The 14,513-nt window shown below is 41.9% G+C and overlaps 1 long non-coding RNA gene across 1 annotated transcript in view; it reads left to right on the top strand.

Moving 5' to 3' along the window:
• The window catches only part of LOC130369329 (uncharacterized), a 54,870-nt gene extending 40,573 nt beyond the window's left edge, over positions 1 to 14,297 (top strand). Inside the window, exon 3 of the long non-coding RNA XR_008892721.1 lies at positions 14,211 to 14,297. This is a non-coding gene — a long non-coding RNA (uncharacterized LOC130369329). The remainder of the gene's footprint in view (positions 1 to 14,210) is intronic.
• The last annotated feature ends 216 nt before the right edge of the window (positions 14,298 to 14,513 follow it).

Here is a 14,513-nt window from a genome sequence, read left to right as displayed (position 1 = left end):
TGGGGATTGTAGTTATGCAACAGCTGGAGACACACTGGTTTGCTACTTAACTCAGTGTTTCACAACCAGTGTGCCTTCAACTGTTGCAAAACGACAACTCTCAGCAGTCACCGACAGCCAACGGGCATGCTGGGAGTTGTAGTTATGCAACCAGCAGATGCACCACTACAACTCCCAGCATGCACTTTAGCTGTTTGTGCAAGCTGGGAGTTGTAGTTATACAACAGCTGAAGGTAAACTTTTCCATAGAAAAAATGTGCCTCCAGCTGTTGCAAAACTATAAGTCCCAGCATGCCCATAAGGGAATGCTGGGAGTTGTGGTGGTCTGCCTCCTGCTGTTGCATAACACCTACTGCTGTTCCCGCACACATGTCGCCGCCGCCGCCTCCGCCGCTCCTGGGGCCCCGATCCACCCGATCCACATTGACGCCGGGGATCGGGGTCCCCAGCTCCCGGGGTCTTCTTCCCGCTCACGTGCTCCGGGAAGAGGGGCGGAGCGGGTTGCGGGAGTGACACCCGCAGCAGTTGCCCTGATTGGTCGGCCGGTAAACCGGCTGACGAATCAGGGCGATCATGAGGTGGCACCAGTGCCCCCTCACCCCTGCTGGCTATGGCTGTTCGGGGCCGTCAATGGCTGTTGCAAATCTACAACTCCCAGCATGCCCAAAGTCTGTCAGGGCATGCTGGGAGTTGTAGTTTTGCAACAGCTGGAGGCACACTAATTTGTAAACACTAGCATACACACACAACAGGGACTACAACTCCCAGCTCATTCCCAGTATGAGATTTATTCCCCTGCAGTCCACACATTCCCAGCCCGTGCACCTTCTCATCCTCCCCTTCAGATAACACTTATCTTCTCTGTGAGGTCCTTCTCCTGTGCAGACCTGCGTCCTTAGAATACAGAGCAGGGGGGAGGGGAGGAGCTGTGTACTCAGCTGGATGATATGAGGGGGTGTGGCTTATTCCTCTCAAGCAGACAGAGGAAAAAAAAAGCTGTGACATCTTGTCCACAACAGACTCAGAACTGTGGACAACAGTAAAAGAAAACCCTCTGAACTACAGAACTTCCTGCCCAACAAATAGGTAAGAAAAACACACACATGCTGCCAAAACATATAACACATGTATATTGCAAAAAAAAGTAAACTTACAAAGAAGATGCCATATAGTCCAAAAAATTAACTACCAGAGTACCCCTTTAAAGTCCCCCACGTTGTAATGATGCCATTTGATAATGATGCCAACCTTAGTACTGGTTTCCCACTTTATTTTTTAATTTGTTTAATTTCCTATATTAAGGGTACGTTCACACATACAAGATCTGAGGAATATTTTTGCTGCATATTTTGTGCAGCTGATTTTGCTGTCGACTTCAAGGGGTAGCAAAATCAGCTGCACAAAACATTCAGCAAAAATATGCAGCAGATCTTGTATGTGTGAACGTACCCTTAATATAGGAAATTAAACAAATAAAAAAATAAAGTGGGAAACCAGTACTAAGGTTGGCATCATTATCAAATGGCATCATTACTACGTGGGGGACTTTAAAGGGGTACTCTGGTAGTTAATTTTTTTGACTATATGGCATCTTCTTTGTAAGTTTACTTTTTTTGCAATATACATGTGTTATATGTTTTGGCAGCATGTGTGTGTTTTTCTTACCTATTTGTTGGGCAGGAAGTTCTGTAGTTCAGAGGGTTTTCTATATAAAACTTTTACATCTGTAAATGTAATTTTTCCCTGCAAATACCCCACCCTCTGGACATTCAATAAATAAAAAAAAAAGCTTTTAATATATTCCTGGATGTGTGTACCCCTCCCCCTTGAAAAAAATTAATTAATTAATTAAGAAATAAAGAGAAAAAATATAAGCAGCCAGGATTTGTCAAAACATCCACTCACCATCTTTTGCTTTGGGCTAAATGGTACTACTATACTCTAGTATAGGGCTCAATGTTACTACTATACTCTATATAGGGCTAAATGTTACTACTACACAGAAGCCACCTACATCCAGACTAGCCCACAAATGATCATTAAATGGGTAAATCACCCACTCTAGTGGTCACTGTGATTGCGAGAATGTCCTTTCCTGTTAAAGTGGTACTTCAACATGTAGAAAAATAAATAAAATGTTGCAGAAGCATATAGCTTTGCTTACCTGTCTGTCCCAGTTCTGAAACCACCAAAAATTCATTTGCTTTCAGGGTCTTAGTCTTGTACTTCCTGGTTGAGCCGTTGCTCAGCACAACAATTCCCAAAATGCAACGAAGAAGAAAGACAGGTAGGCGGCACTCACCAATCAGGGTAAATTTATTGCAGTCTCTCTCAGGCGGGGGAGTAGCGGTGGAGGACGGGGCTTGACCGGAACAAGTTGTTTCGTGCGACTCGCGCACTTCCTCTAGCCGGAACCTCTGCTGCAGGCCCCTGTGAGTTATTGTTTGTGTTGCCTCATGCTGTGCTTCACGCTTAGTCTCGTATGTGCCGGCTTCCTCTTCTTCTGCTTTGTAATTCCCAGAATGCATTGCTTTCCCTTTAGCCCTTCATATAAGTCCTCCCAGAGCCGATTTTAGGCAAAGTGTGGCCCTGGGAATAATTAAAAGTGGGGCCCCAAATGCTTAAATATTGTACCAACAATATGGTCATATTCAGCCAATTCAGGCTGAGTAAAGGAGATGGCTTCAACAGGAACGTCGGCTCCACATGGCGCAGGACACAGACAGCATCAGGTAGGTAAAAGCAAGGGTGATTCATTTTCCCATGCAATGCATAATGCCTAATGAAGCTGCCATAGCAGTGAAACGAGTTGCATTCTGGGAAAATTATACACCCTTGCTTTTACCTACCTGATGCTTTCTGTGTCCTGCGCTATGTGGAACCAGCGTTCCCGTTGAAGCCATCTCTTTTTCTCCATTGCTTTGAGCCGAGGAGCTGCGGACACCTTACTTACACGCTCACCATTGTTGTGTAGGTTGCCACACAACTACCTCAGGTGAGTGGCTATACAGCTTTTTGTATTTTAGTTGTCTCTCATTTATTACACCAAGGAGCGCTTTTACTCTCTCTTTAGATATTTAGGTAGAGTGACTTGTGGCACAAACCACAATAAATATGTCCACTCTAAAAACACACAAAATATTTATATGCATTGTTATCAAATAATAAGAACACAGGGGTGTGGCCTGACACCCGGGACATGTATTTCTTGGCACTGGGCGGGCATGTTTTTCCTGTCTGGCTCTGCAGCCTTACGGGCGCAGGGCTAGACAGGAAGCAGGTGGTGGCTGCCAAACAGAGTTACAACCACATCTATACCTGCGTGCCGAAAATATATTAAAAAAATGTGGGAGCTCAACGTAAAAAGAGAAAACCTATACCGAGGATACTGCATTGCACATACCCATGTGCCAAGAAAGAGTACTAATAGTGTAAAAAGGGGAGGCAGTCCTGCTAGGCTAGGTCAGAGTAAAAGATATAAGGTAAAAAATTAGAAGAAAGAGAGGGAGAAAAAAGAAAACGTGTCTAAAATAGCATAAAATAATAACATTTATTTGGAAAAATGATGTGAGGTCTGCGGTAGGGCCCTTGTCGCAGACTGGTCACTAGATAAAATGGTTACAATGGTATAAAATGCTAAAAATATAAAATAGACACAGTGGTATTGCACTTCACTAATTGGACAATGAGACAATGAAAGTGGGGCAATGGGACAGTGCAAACAGTATCTGTTTAGTTATACTGTAAAGTCATATTATAGGAGCCAGGATTAATCCAGATGAAAAAGGGGACGCAGTTTCCCGAAACGCGTCTGTGTTAAGACAACCCTGCACATCATCTGAGACAATCGTTATCGCATTGCTGGTCCTCACCTACTCTCTCACCTGCTCCCTGTGCCGTCGGAGTAGAAAGGATACCTCCAGCATTGCCATACGCTGCTACGACCGCTAGGCTTCACAGCGCTGCCACACGCTGCTTTCCAGCCATCATCTCCAACCCCCAGCACCGGATCATATCACCCCTCCTACATTTCTCCCGTGCCGCCGGGACAGAGGGACGTGTATCCGGATTGCAAGCACAGCTGCACTCACCTGACTGTGCACACTGTAGCCGGTAAGAGGCACTAAGTGCCTGAACTGTATAGCGATTGTCCTCTTGCATTCAGTCCCCGTGCCGTCGGGGTAGAGGGGGCATCGCCTGTATCTCTGCACCTAAAAACGTTTATAGTGGGCCCCAATCTGGGAGGCTCCAGAGCTACCGAAAATTTGCCTTATTGGATTATCAACTTTTTTGCTATGTACTTTCATCTGGATTAATCCTGGCTCTTATAATATGACTTTACAGTATAACTAAACAGATACTGTTTGCACTGTCCCATTGCCCCACTTTCATTGTCTCATTGTCCAATTAGTGAAGTGCAATACCACTGTGTCTATTTTATATTTTTAGCATTTTATACCATTGTAACCATTTTATCTAGTGACCAGTCTGCGACAAGGGCCCTGCCGCAGACCTCACATCATTTTTCCAAATAAATGTTATCATTCTATGTTATTTTAGACACGTTTTCTTTTTTCTCTCTCTCTTTCTTCTAATTTTTGACCTTATACCTGTGTGCCCTCATCACAGAAAACAATTAATGGCCCAGAGGGTGCGGAGTGATCCGCAGCAGGTGTGGGGTAATTTGATGCATGTATTGTTTCTTTAAGGAGAGTAGGGGAACAGGGCAGGATGTCCTGCAAATTCTACGCACTCCCACACCACAGGCCTGGCCTCTATAAGTTATGTCCCACCCTCAGACTCTTGTCCCAGGTCCTAGCTGACTGAGCTCACCCAGGCCGGCATCATGCCGTGTTCACTGAGCACCCGCAGACTCTTTTCTCCTCTCTCCTCTCCCCACCATACTAGTGTACCAGATGACTGGAGGTGATATGTGACATAGTACTCACGTAAATACTACGCGTACAATGACTGGACTTCCTTCACTCACTTTACCAGCCGGTACAAAATCTTTTATATATACAGTGCCCCACTGTCCACCGATCAGACCACTGACTACTGAAGTGACATTTCTATAGTGGTGCAGATTTGTCTTTCAGAAGCAGGAGCTGTCTTACCTAGCTTTTTGAGGCTCCTGAATGGCACATCTTCTTAGTACAGCAACCACATGGCCGCCATCGAAAGAATTATTATATCATTTCTTAAGTTTGCCTGTGCATAAAGGGATCCAAGTATAGTGTAGGGACACACGGAATGGATCCGCAGCTGCAAATTCGCAGATGATGAACCCTACAGTGTGCTTTGAGCTGTGCCTGCTGGTAGCAGCAATCTGACACTACATGCAGACACACAACTATCTGCGACTCGTACTCATCGCGGCTGCTCCCCCTGCTCCCTGAGCTAGGCCAATGTGCAGTCGCGATGTGTGCAAGTAAACTGTGCATGCACGCGGCGACTGGCAGATCACGGTGTGTATGCTTGTAGCAGCGGATTGCTTCTACGAGCAGGCACAGCTGGAGGAACACTGTAGGGTCCATCATCAGCAGATCCGCAGCATAAAATATACTGTGGATCTGTTCATTATGACCCTATCCATAAGCAGATATGCTATTCAGTAGAATAGAAATTATAGGCGAGAATATCTGATATAGCTTTCTCAGGCTCCTGAAGGGAAAATCTGCTTATAGCAGATCCCTTTATGCACAGGAAAACTTCAGAAATCATAAAATAATCACTGCAATGGTGGCCATGTGGTTGCTGTACTAAGCTAATGTGCCATTCAGGAGCCTAGAAAAGCTGGTGGATAGTGTAAAAGGGGTTATTTGCATAAATGTTAGCAGGAGCGAGCAAGATTAGACACACATGTTGCAGGGAGCTGGCGGAATTGGACACACATATTGCACTAAGCAGGTGGTAATGTTTAGAAATTTATAGGAAGCAGGCCTGGGCTCAAGTCCTGCAGGAACGCATGGGAACTGAGTTCCGGCACTTTTTCCACAGCAGGAACACCGTTCCCATTAGCAGGACCAGTCCTAGAGTGGAAATCTTGGGTGAGTTCCCACACTTTTTTTTCCCAGGACTTGACCCCTGAAGCGGACGCATTGTGGGAATAACAACTACACCTGCATAACTTGTAGGTGTCTAAAGTATTATACAGTTGATGCCCTGCTGAAATGGGGTTGTGTAAATGTTACCATGAGTGGCATTTACATTTACACAGAAGATGGCAGTGAGGGAAAACGTTAGAACAATAAAATCCAGAGGGTAGCTTGGAGAATTATTTCATAGCCGACATGTTTCAGGCTCAATGGCCTTTAATCATGGCATACCTGTTTGCACATTAGTCTTCCTTCCTGTACTAACTGAAGTACTTGCTGCTCCACCCCGCCCAACAGGAAAGGAGGGGGGGGGGGGGCAATCAGGTGCACAATACACAAATACAACTTTATTGTTCTGTGTGACTAAAAACAACAAAACGTATGAAACAAATACAAATGAAAAGAGGAAAAAAGAGACATTCCTCTATAATGTAATATTAGGTCAGTCCTATTACTAAGACCATTTAGCTGTATGCTGTTTAAAAGATATATCCACATTGTCTCCTTAGTCCGGAGATATTGCACAAGGTCACCACCACTTTTGGATGGTGTCACCCTCTCGATTCCAGAAAACTTTACAGAAGAAACGTTTCATTGATGATAAATAAAAACCTTTTTTTAGAGACATTAAACATGCTGCGGGTGAGAGGTGCGAATATGCGACATTCGCGAATATAGGACTAATATTCGAATATGGGCAATGCCGCTCATCACTAATGAGAGGGCCAGCAGCATGTCTGACATGTTCTTGTATTCGCTTTTCAAGTTTCCTTTTGATACTTCCTATATAATTCATACGACATTCAGTACAGGTGATTTTGTAAACTACATATTCACTATTGCAATTAATAAAGGATTTCACAAGATGTTTGGTGTTGTCTATTGTACCTTCAATGCTCAAACACTTCTCAGCAAATTTGCAGACAATGCACCTCGACTCTGAACATTTGGAGAAACCCTTGGTAGATAACCAAGATTCATTTGCTTTGCATCACTAATTAAACTGGGTGACATCATAGATGATAAAGTAGGTGTCCTACAACTAGAAAAACAAACCCCTCCTTGTAGCACTGGACCTAGATCCGAATCGTAAGACAGCATAGTGACGTTTTATAATGTTTATAATGTTTCTAATCTGGTTGAATTCTCAACTATAAGTAGTTACAAATGTCATAGCCATATCCAGCTTATACAAATTTTTTACCTTATCAAGAAATATTTGAGCGGTCCATAGGATCAACACGTCCCTGGGCGTGATTCAATGTCCACTGTGGAAAACCTCTTAATTTGAGTCTGTTGCATACGTTATCTGCTTCCCCCAGGTACACATCATTGTTGGAACTGTTCCATTTAATATGTATAAGTTCCCCCACAGGTATGCTTTCAATAGTATATCTGGGATGGCAGGAATCGGTCCTTAACGTGGTGTTGCCCGAGATCGGTTTAGGGTAAGGAACAATTTCTACTGTGTCACCCTTCGCTGTTGGAACATCTAAAAATGGAACAGAGCTGTTTTGCCAAGAATAAGTACATTTTAATTTGCAGGAATTATTGTTAATATATTCCATAAATTTGATCGCATTACCCTCATCCGAGGCAACAACCACGTCATCTATATACCTGTTGAACCACGCTATACAATCGCAAAAAGGATTGCTATCACAAAAAATTTGTCACTCCTCCCACCAGAGAACGAACAAGTTCACTAGGGCTGGGCAGGATTTAGCCCCCATAGACGCTCCAGTCTTTTGAAGATAGAAAACATCATTAAACATAAAATAGTTTTGTTTTAACACATATGTTAACACATCCAGTATGTAATTCTTAAATTCACAAATGTAATTAGTTTACGTGTCCATGTATGTTTTGCCCTGATCGCTAAGTGGTGGGGGATGGAGGAGTATAAGGATTCAATATCGCACGTAAGCCTCGAAAAAGAATCGCACCATGTGAACTTGCGCATAATATTTAACAAGTGTTAACTGGAATCCTTTATATGACTAGGACATTTATTAACCAAAGGCTGAAGGACAGAATCAACCCATTCTTTTCATTTAAAGAACCAATCCCCGCCACAATAGGCCATACCGGTGGCGGGAATCGGTTATTATGTATTTTTGGCAGCGTATGAAAAATGGGAACCACAGGTTGTTCTACATATATGTATATTCCATCTCCTGTTTGGAGATGATGGACAATCATACACCTTCTGTAAGCAGATCCTTAAGTTTCTCTTGGAAACTATACGTAAGACAGCATGTCTTCCCTCAACTTTATATATAAACCGGTATTAATGCGTACCACCGAACCGCCTTTGTTGGTGGCTCGAATAGTCAAATCTCTATTTCTTCCTAAAGAATCCAGTGGCTCCCTTTCTTTTTTAGTTAAATTATCCCTTCTATTTTTTGTTTGATTCTTGAGGGCAATCAGATCTTTCATAATCAGATCCTGAAATCGATCTAAAATGAAAGGTCTGCTATGTATGGGGTAAAAGTTTTGATTTGATGTTGTAAATGTGCTGAATTTATTGACAATGGTGGTTGTCTCACTACTTTTTATTTCTAAGATGTTTAAATCACAAAAAGCTATTTGTTCATTATATGAAGTGAGTAACACATCCCCTTATTCAAAGCCATATTCACATCAGAAACATCCACCCCTTCTGTTGGTTGCAAAATCTCTGGATCAACAGAGAAAAAATGCTTTTTCACTGTCATTAACCGGACAAATTTGTTCACATCCAATATAGCCTTGCATACATCAAAATGATTGGTGGGAGAAAATCCTAGTCCCTTAGATAAAATCCATTCTTCTGACTCGATTCCTGCCATCCCAGATATTCTATTGAAAGCATACCTGTGGGGAAACATATACATATTAAACGGAACAGTTCCAACAATGATGTGTACCTGGGGGAAGCAGTTAACCAATGCAACAGACTCAAGTTAAGAAGTTTTCCACAGTGGACATTGAATCAAGCCCAGAGACGTATTGATCCTATAGACCGCTCAAAAACTTCTTGATAAGGTAAAAAATGAGTATAAGCTGGATACGGCTATGACATTTGTAACTACTTATAGTATACATCCACCACAGTAGTGAACCTATATTGTGGTCCACAAATGCAGGACCTCCACCCCAGCTTAAGTGCACAACTGCACTTGGGGTTGAGGATCATCTGCCATTTTAGACCACGTCGATGTAGTTGTTTAATGTTTAAATTTCATGCATCCACACGTTTATCAGGTGTTAGGATGCTATTGTGGTACTTGTGACCGTCTGCAGCCATCCTCCATTGTATGCATATTATGCTGGGGATCGCCCATAGCAACGGACCACAAGTGCAGGAACTCCACCCCAGCGTAGGTGCACAACTGCACCTGGGGTTGAGTATCTCTTGCCATTTCAGACCACGCTAATGTAAGCTGTTTAATGTCAAAAGTTTATACTAATGCACCCCTTTCATCATACTGGGTAGCATTATGGTTTCACCTGTGAGGCGGCACTATATTATCCAACCAGGGTGGGGCTCCTCCCATTGTATGTGTGCGTAGTCACACTGGAGTTAACCTGGGAGCAGTCTACAAGTCGGACCTAATACTGCTGTAATTTGGTTCCTGGTTTTGCGTATCATGCACAGGTAGGTTAGTGGTAGGTCCCGCACCATTTGAGAAACCTTGGCGTTGGTGTGCGGGCTCAGGTATGTCCTTCATATAAGGATATACTGGCGAATGTCTCAATTTTACATCAGTTTTGAGATTTAGTTAATGTCATTGTATACATCCACCACAGTAGTGAACCTATATTGTGGTCCACAGATGCAGGACCTCCACCCCAGCTTAAGTGCACAACTGCACTTGGGGTTGAGGATCATATGCTATCTTAGACCACATCGATGTAGTTGTTTAATACTTATAGTTGCAGATTCAACCAGATTAGAAACATTATAAACATTATAAAACGTCACTATGCTGTCTTACGATTCGGATCTACGTCCAGTGCTATAAGGAGGGGACACCTACTTTATCATCTATGATGTCACCCAGTTTAGTTGGTGATGCAAAGCAAATTAATCTTGGTTATCTACCAAGGGTTTCTACAAATGCTCAGAGTCGAGGTGCATTGTCTGCAAATTTGTTGAGAAGTGTTTGAGCATTGAAGGTACAATAGACAACACCAAACATCTTGTGAAATCCTTTATTAATTGCAATAGTGAATATGTAGTGTACAAAATCACCTGTAATGAATGTCGTATGAATTATATAGGAAGTATCAAAATGAAACTTAAAAAGTGAATACAAGAACATGTCAGACATGCTGATGGTCCTCTCACCTGTCTAATGTCTCTAAAAAATTTTTTTTATTTATCACCAAGGAAATGTTTCTTCTTAAAGTTTTCAGGAATCGAGAGGGTGACACCATCCAAAAGTGATGGTAACCTTGTGCAATATCTCCGGACTAAGGAGACAATGTGGATATATCTTTTAAACAACATACAGCCAAATCGTCTTAATAATAGGACTGACCTAATATTACATTATACAAGAATGTCTCTTTTTTTTCCTCCCTTTTCATTTGTATTTGTTTCATATGTTTTGTTGTTTTTAGTCACACAGAACAATAAAGTTGTATTTGTGTATTGTGCACCTGAGTGCCCCCCCCTCCTTTCCTGTTGGGCGGGGTGGAGCAGCAGGTACTTTGGTTAGTACAGAAAGGAAGACTAATGTGCAAACAGGTATGCCATGATTAAAGGCCATTGAGCCTGAAACATGTCGGCTATGAAATACTTCTCCAAGGATTTTATTGTTCTCACTTTTTCCCTCACTGCTGTCTATATGTAATGTTAAGGATTACAATAAATCTGAAGTTTTAATCAGTGCTGGCTGTTGTTCCACTTGTATGGTATTGTATGGTGGTGCATCTGGTGGTTGCATAACTACAACTCCCAGCATGCCCGTTGGCTGTCGGTGACTGCTGAGAGTTGTAGTTTTGCAACAGCTGAAGGCACACTGGTTGTGAAACTTAGGTAAAAAAAAAAAACTCTAACTCAGTGTTTCACGACCGGTGTGCCTCCAGCTGTTGCAAACTCTCAGCAGTCAATGTACACCATGCACCGTACATGCTGGGAGTTGTAGTTTTGCAACAGCTGGAGGCACACTGGTTGTGAAACACCGAGTTAGGTCACAAACTCAGTGATGCATAACCAGTGTGCCTACAGCTGTTGCAAAACTAAAACTCTCAGCATGTACAGTCTGTCAGCACATGCTGGGAGTTGTAGTTTTGCAACAGCTGGATGTCCGCCCCCCCCCCCCCCCCCCCCAATGTGAATGTACAGGGTACACTCACATGGGCGGAGGTTTACAGCAAGTATCTGGCTGCAAGTTTGAGCTGCGGCAAATTTTCTGTCGCAGCTCAAACTGCCAGCGAGAAACTACTGTGAACCCCTGCCCGTGCGACTGTACCCTAAAAACACTACACTACACTACCACAAAAATAAAATAAAAAGTAAAAAACACTGCATATACACATACCCCTACACAGCCCCCCTCCCCTCCCCAATAAAAATGAAAAACGTCTGGTACTCCACTGTTTCCAAAACGGAGCCTCCAGCTGTTGCAAAACAACTACTCCCAGTATTGCCACATAGCCACTGACTGTCTAGGCATGCTGGGAGTTTTACAACAGCTGGAGGCACCCTGTTTGGGAATCACTGGCGTAGAATACCCCTATGTCCACCCCTATGCAAGTCTCTAATTTAGGCCTCAAATGCGCATGGCGCTCTCACTTTGGAGCCCTGTCGTATTTGAAGGCAACAGTTTAGGGTCACATATGGGGTATCGCCGTACTCGGGAGAAATTGTGTTACAAATTTTGGGGGGGTATTTTCTGCTTGTACCCTGTTTTAAAATGTAAAATTTTTGGGAAAACAAGCATTTTAGGTAAAAATTTTTTTTTTTTTTTTTTTTACATATGCAAAAGTCGTGAAACACCTGTGGGGTATAAAGGTTTACTTAACCCCTTGTTACGTACCCCGAGGGGGTCTAGTTTCCAAAATGGTATACCATGTGTTTTTTTTTTTTTGCTGTCCTGGCACCATAGGGGCTTCCTAAATGCGGCATGCCCCCAGAGCAAAATTTGCTTTCAAAAAGCCAAATGGGACTCCTTCTCTTCCGAGACCTGTAGTGCGCCAGCAGAGCACTTTTCACCCCCATATGGGGTGTTTTCTGAATCGGGAGAAATTGGGCTCAAATTTTTTGGGGTATTTTCTGTTTACCCTTTTTAAAAATGTAAAATTTTTGGGAAAACAAGCATTTTAGGTAAAAATTATTATTATTTTTTTACATTTGCAAAAGCCGTGAAACACCTGTGTGGTATAAAGGCTCACTTTACCCCTTGTTACATTCCCCGAGGGGTCTAGTTTCCAAAATGGTATGCCATGTGTTTTTTTTTTTGCTGTTCTGGTACCATAAGGGCTTCAAAAATGCAACATGCCCCCCAAAAACCGTTTCAGAAAAACGTACTCTCCAAAATCCCCTTGTCGCTCCTTCCATTCTGAGCCCTCTACTGCGCCCGCCGAACACTTTACATAGACATATGAGGTATGTGCTTACTCGAGAGAAATTGGGCTACAAATGCAAGTAAACATTTTCTCCTTTTACCCCTTGTAAAAATTCAAAAATTGGGTCTACAAGAACATGTGAGTGTAAAAAATGAAGATTGCGAATTTTCTCCTTCACTTTGCTGCTATTCGTGTAAAACACCTAAAGGGTTAAAACACTGACTGAATGTCATTTTGAATACTTTGGGGGTGTAGTTTTTATAATGGGGTCATTTATGGGGTATTTCTAATATGAAGACCCTTCAAATCCACTTCAAACCTGAACTGGTCCCTGAAAAATACAGAGTTTGAAAATTTTGTGAAAAATCGGAAAATTGCTGCTGACCGTTGAAGCCTTCTGGTGTCTTCCAAAAGTAAAAACACGTCAATTTTATGATGCAAACATAAAGTAGACTTATTGTATATGTGAACAAAAAAAAAATGTATTCGTAATATCCATTTTCCTTACAAGCAGAAAGCTTCAAAGTTAGAAAAATGCAAAATTTTCAAATTTTTCATCAAATTTACGGATTTTTCACCAAGAAAGGATGCAAGTATCGACAAAAATGTACCACTAAGTTAAAGTAGAATATGTCACAAAAAAAACAATCTTGGAATCAGAATGATAACTAAAAGCATTCCAGAGTTATTAATGTTTAAAGTGACAGTGGTCAGATGTGCAAAAAACGCTCCGGTCCTTAAGGCCAAAATGGGCTTGGTCCTGAAGGGGTTAAAAAAAAATGTTTTCCAGTGGAGTACCCCTTTAAATTGGTTATCCAGGAATAGAAAAACAGAGCTAATTTCCTTCATCAGCACCACACCTGTCTTCAGGCTGTGTGTGGTATTACAACTTGGCTCTATTCACTTTAGTGAAACTGATCTGCAATACCACACACATCCTGGGGACAGGTGTGGTGCTGTTTTTGGAAGAAATCAGATCTGTTTTTCTAATCAAGGACAACCTCTTTAATTTTGTATGCTCTAGGAGGTATTGGAAAATGTTTTCTCTAAACCACGCACCATTATTTACTGCTCCTACCACTCCCTGTCAGTAAGAAAACCAAGAAATCAAATGTATAATCTGTCAAGTGAATTAATTCCCCACAGAAAGCCGTACATTAAGACCATGTGGAAAAAATCTTTAAATGTTCCATATGAAATTGTGTAAAACATTATAAATAATGTGATGGGTAATAAATACTGATAAGGGGCTACATGCAATTTAACAAGACTAAACAGAGCATGCTCCTTGCATTGTTTTCCCTAACCATGAAGTGTGACAGCAGTACCAGTGGATGTATATAGTATCTGACAGCAGACTACTTTGAGAGTGTAACATGAAATATGAACTGGAAACAATCATTTGTAATACCTGCATCATTGTGCTTTCATGTTGTATGCCCAGAACAATCCAAATGTGGTTCATGTTTAAAAACTGGAAACTAATGTATATTGTATCAGTGATTTTTATCTTCTACAACCTTAACACAAGACAAGTCGTGTTATTTTTTTCAGACATGAATTTGACACTGTCAATGGCCTACCAGACAGAAGTCTGCAGAAAGTTTACCACGTCCATGCTTAAAGTATGAAAAATATCAGCAGGCTTAGGGTGAGTTCACACTACAGGCTTCCATTTTTATTTTCAATTCTAGATGAGAATGAATATTTACTAATGACTAAGGAAACCCCCTTTTTTTTTCCTTTTATCATTTTGGTGCCGTATGATCAGTTACATTTACAGTATTTGTTAACCTTGAAGTTATTTTTTTTTATGTATCATGTTTTTGAAAATGGAGAAAAAAAACTACTTCCAGG

Source organism: Hyla sarda, chromosome 4 (genome assembly GCF_029499605.1).
Source record: "Hyla sarda isolate aHylSar1 chromosome 4, aHylSar1.hap1, whole genome shotgun sequence".
In the NCBI taxonomy this organism is placed as follows: Eukaryota; Metazoa; Chordata; class Amphibia; order Anura; family Hylidae; genus Hyla; species Hyla sarda.
The sequence above is the reverse complement of the archived record's forward strand: the minus strand, read 5'-3'. Positions and strand labels throughout refer to the sequence as shown.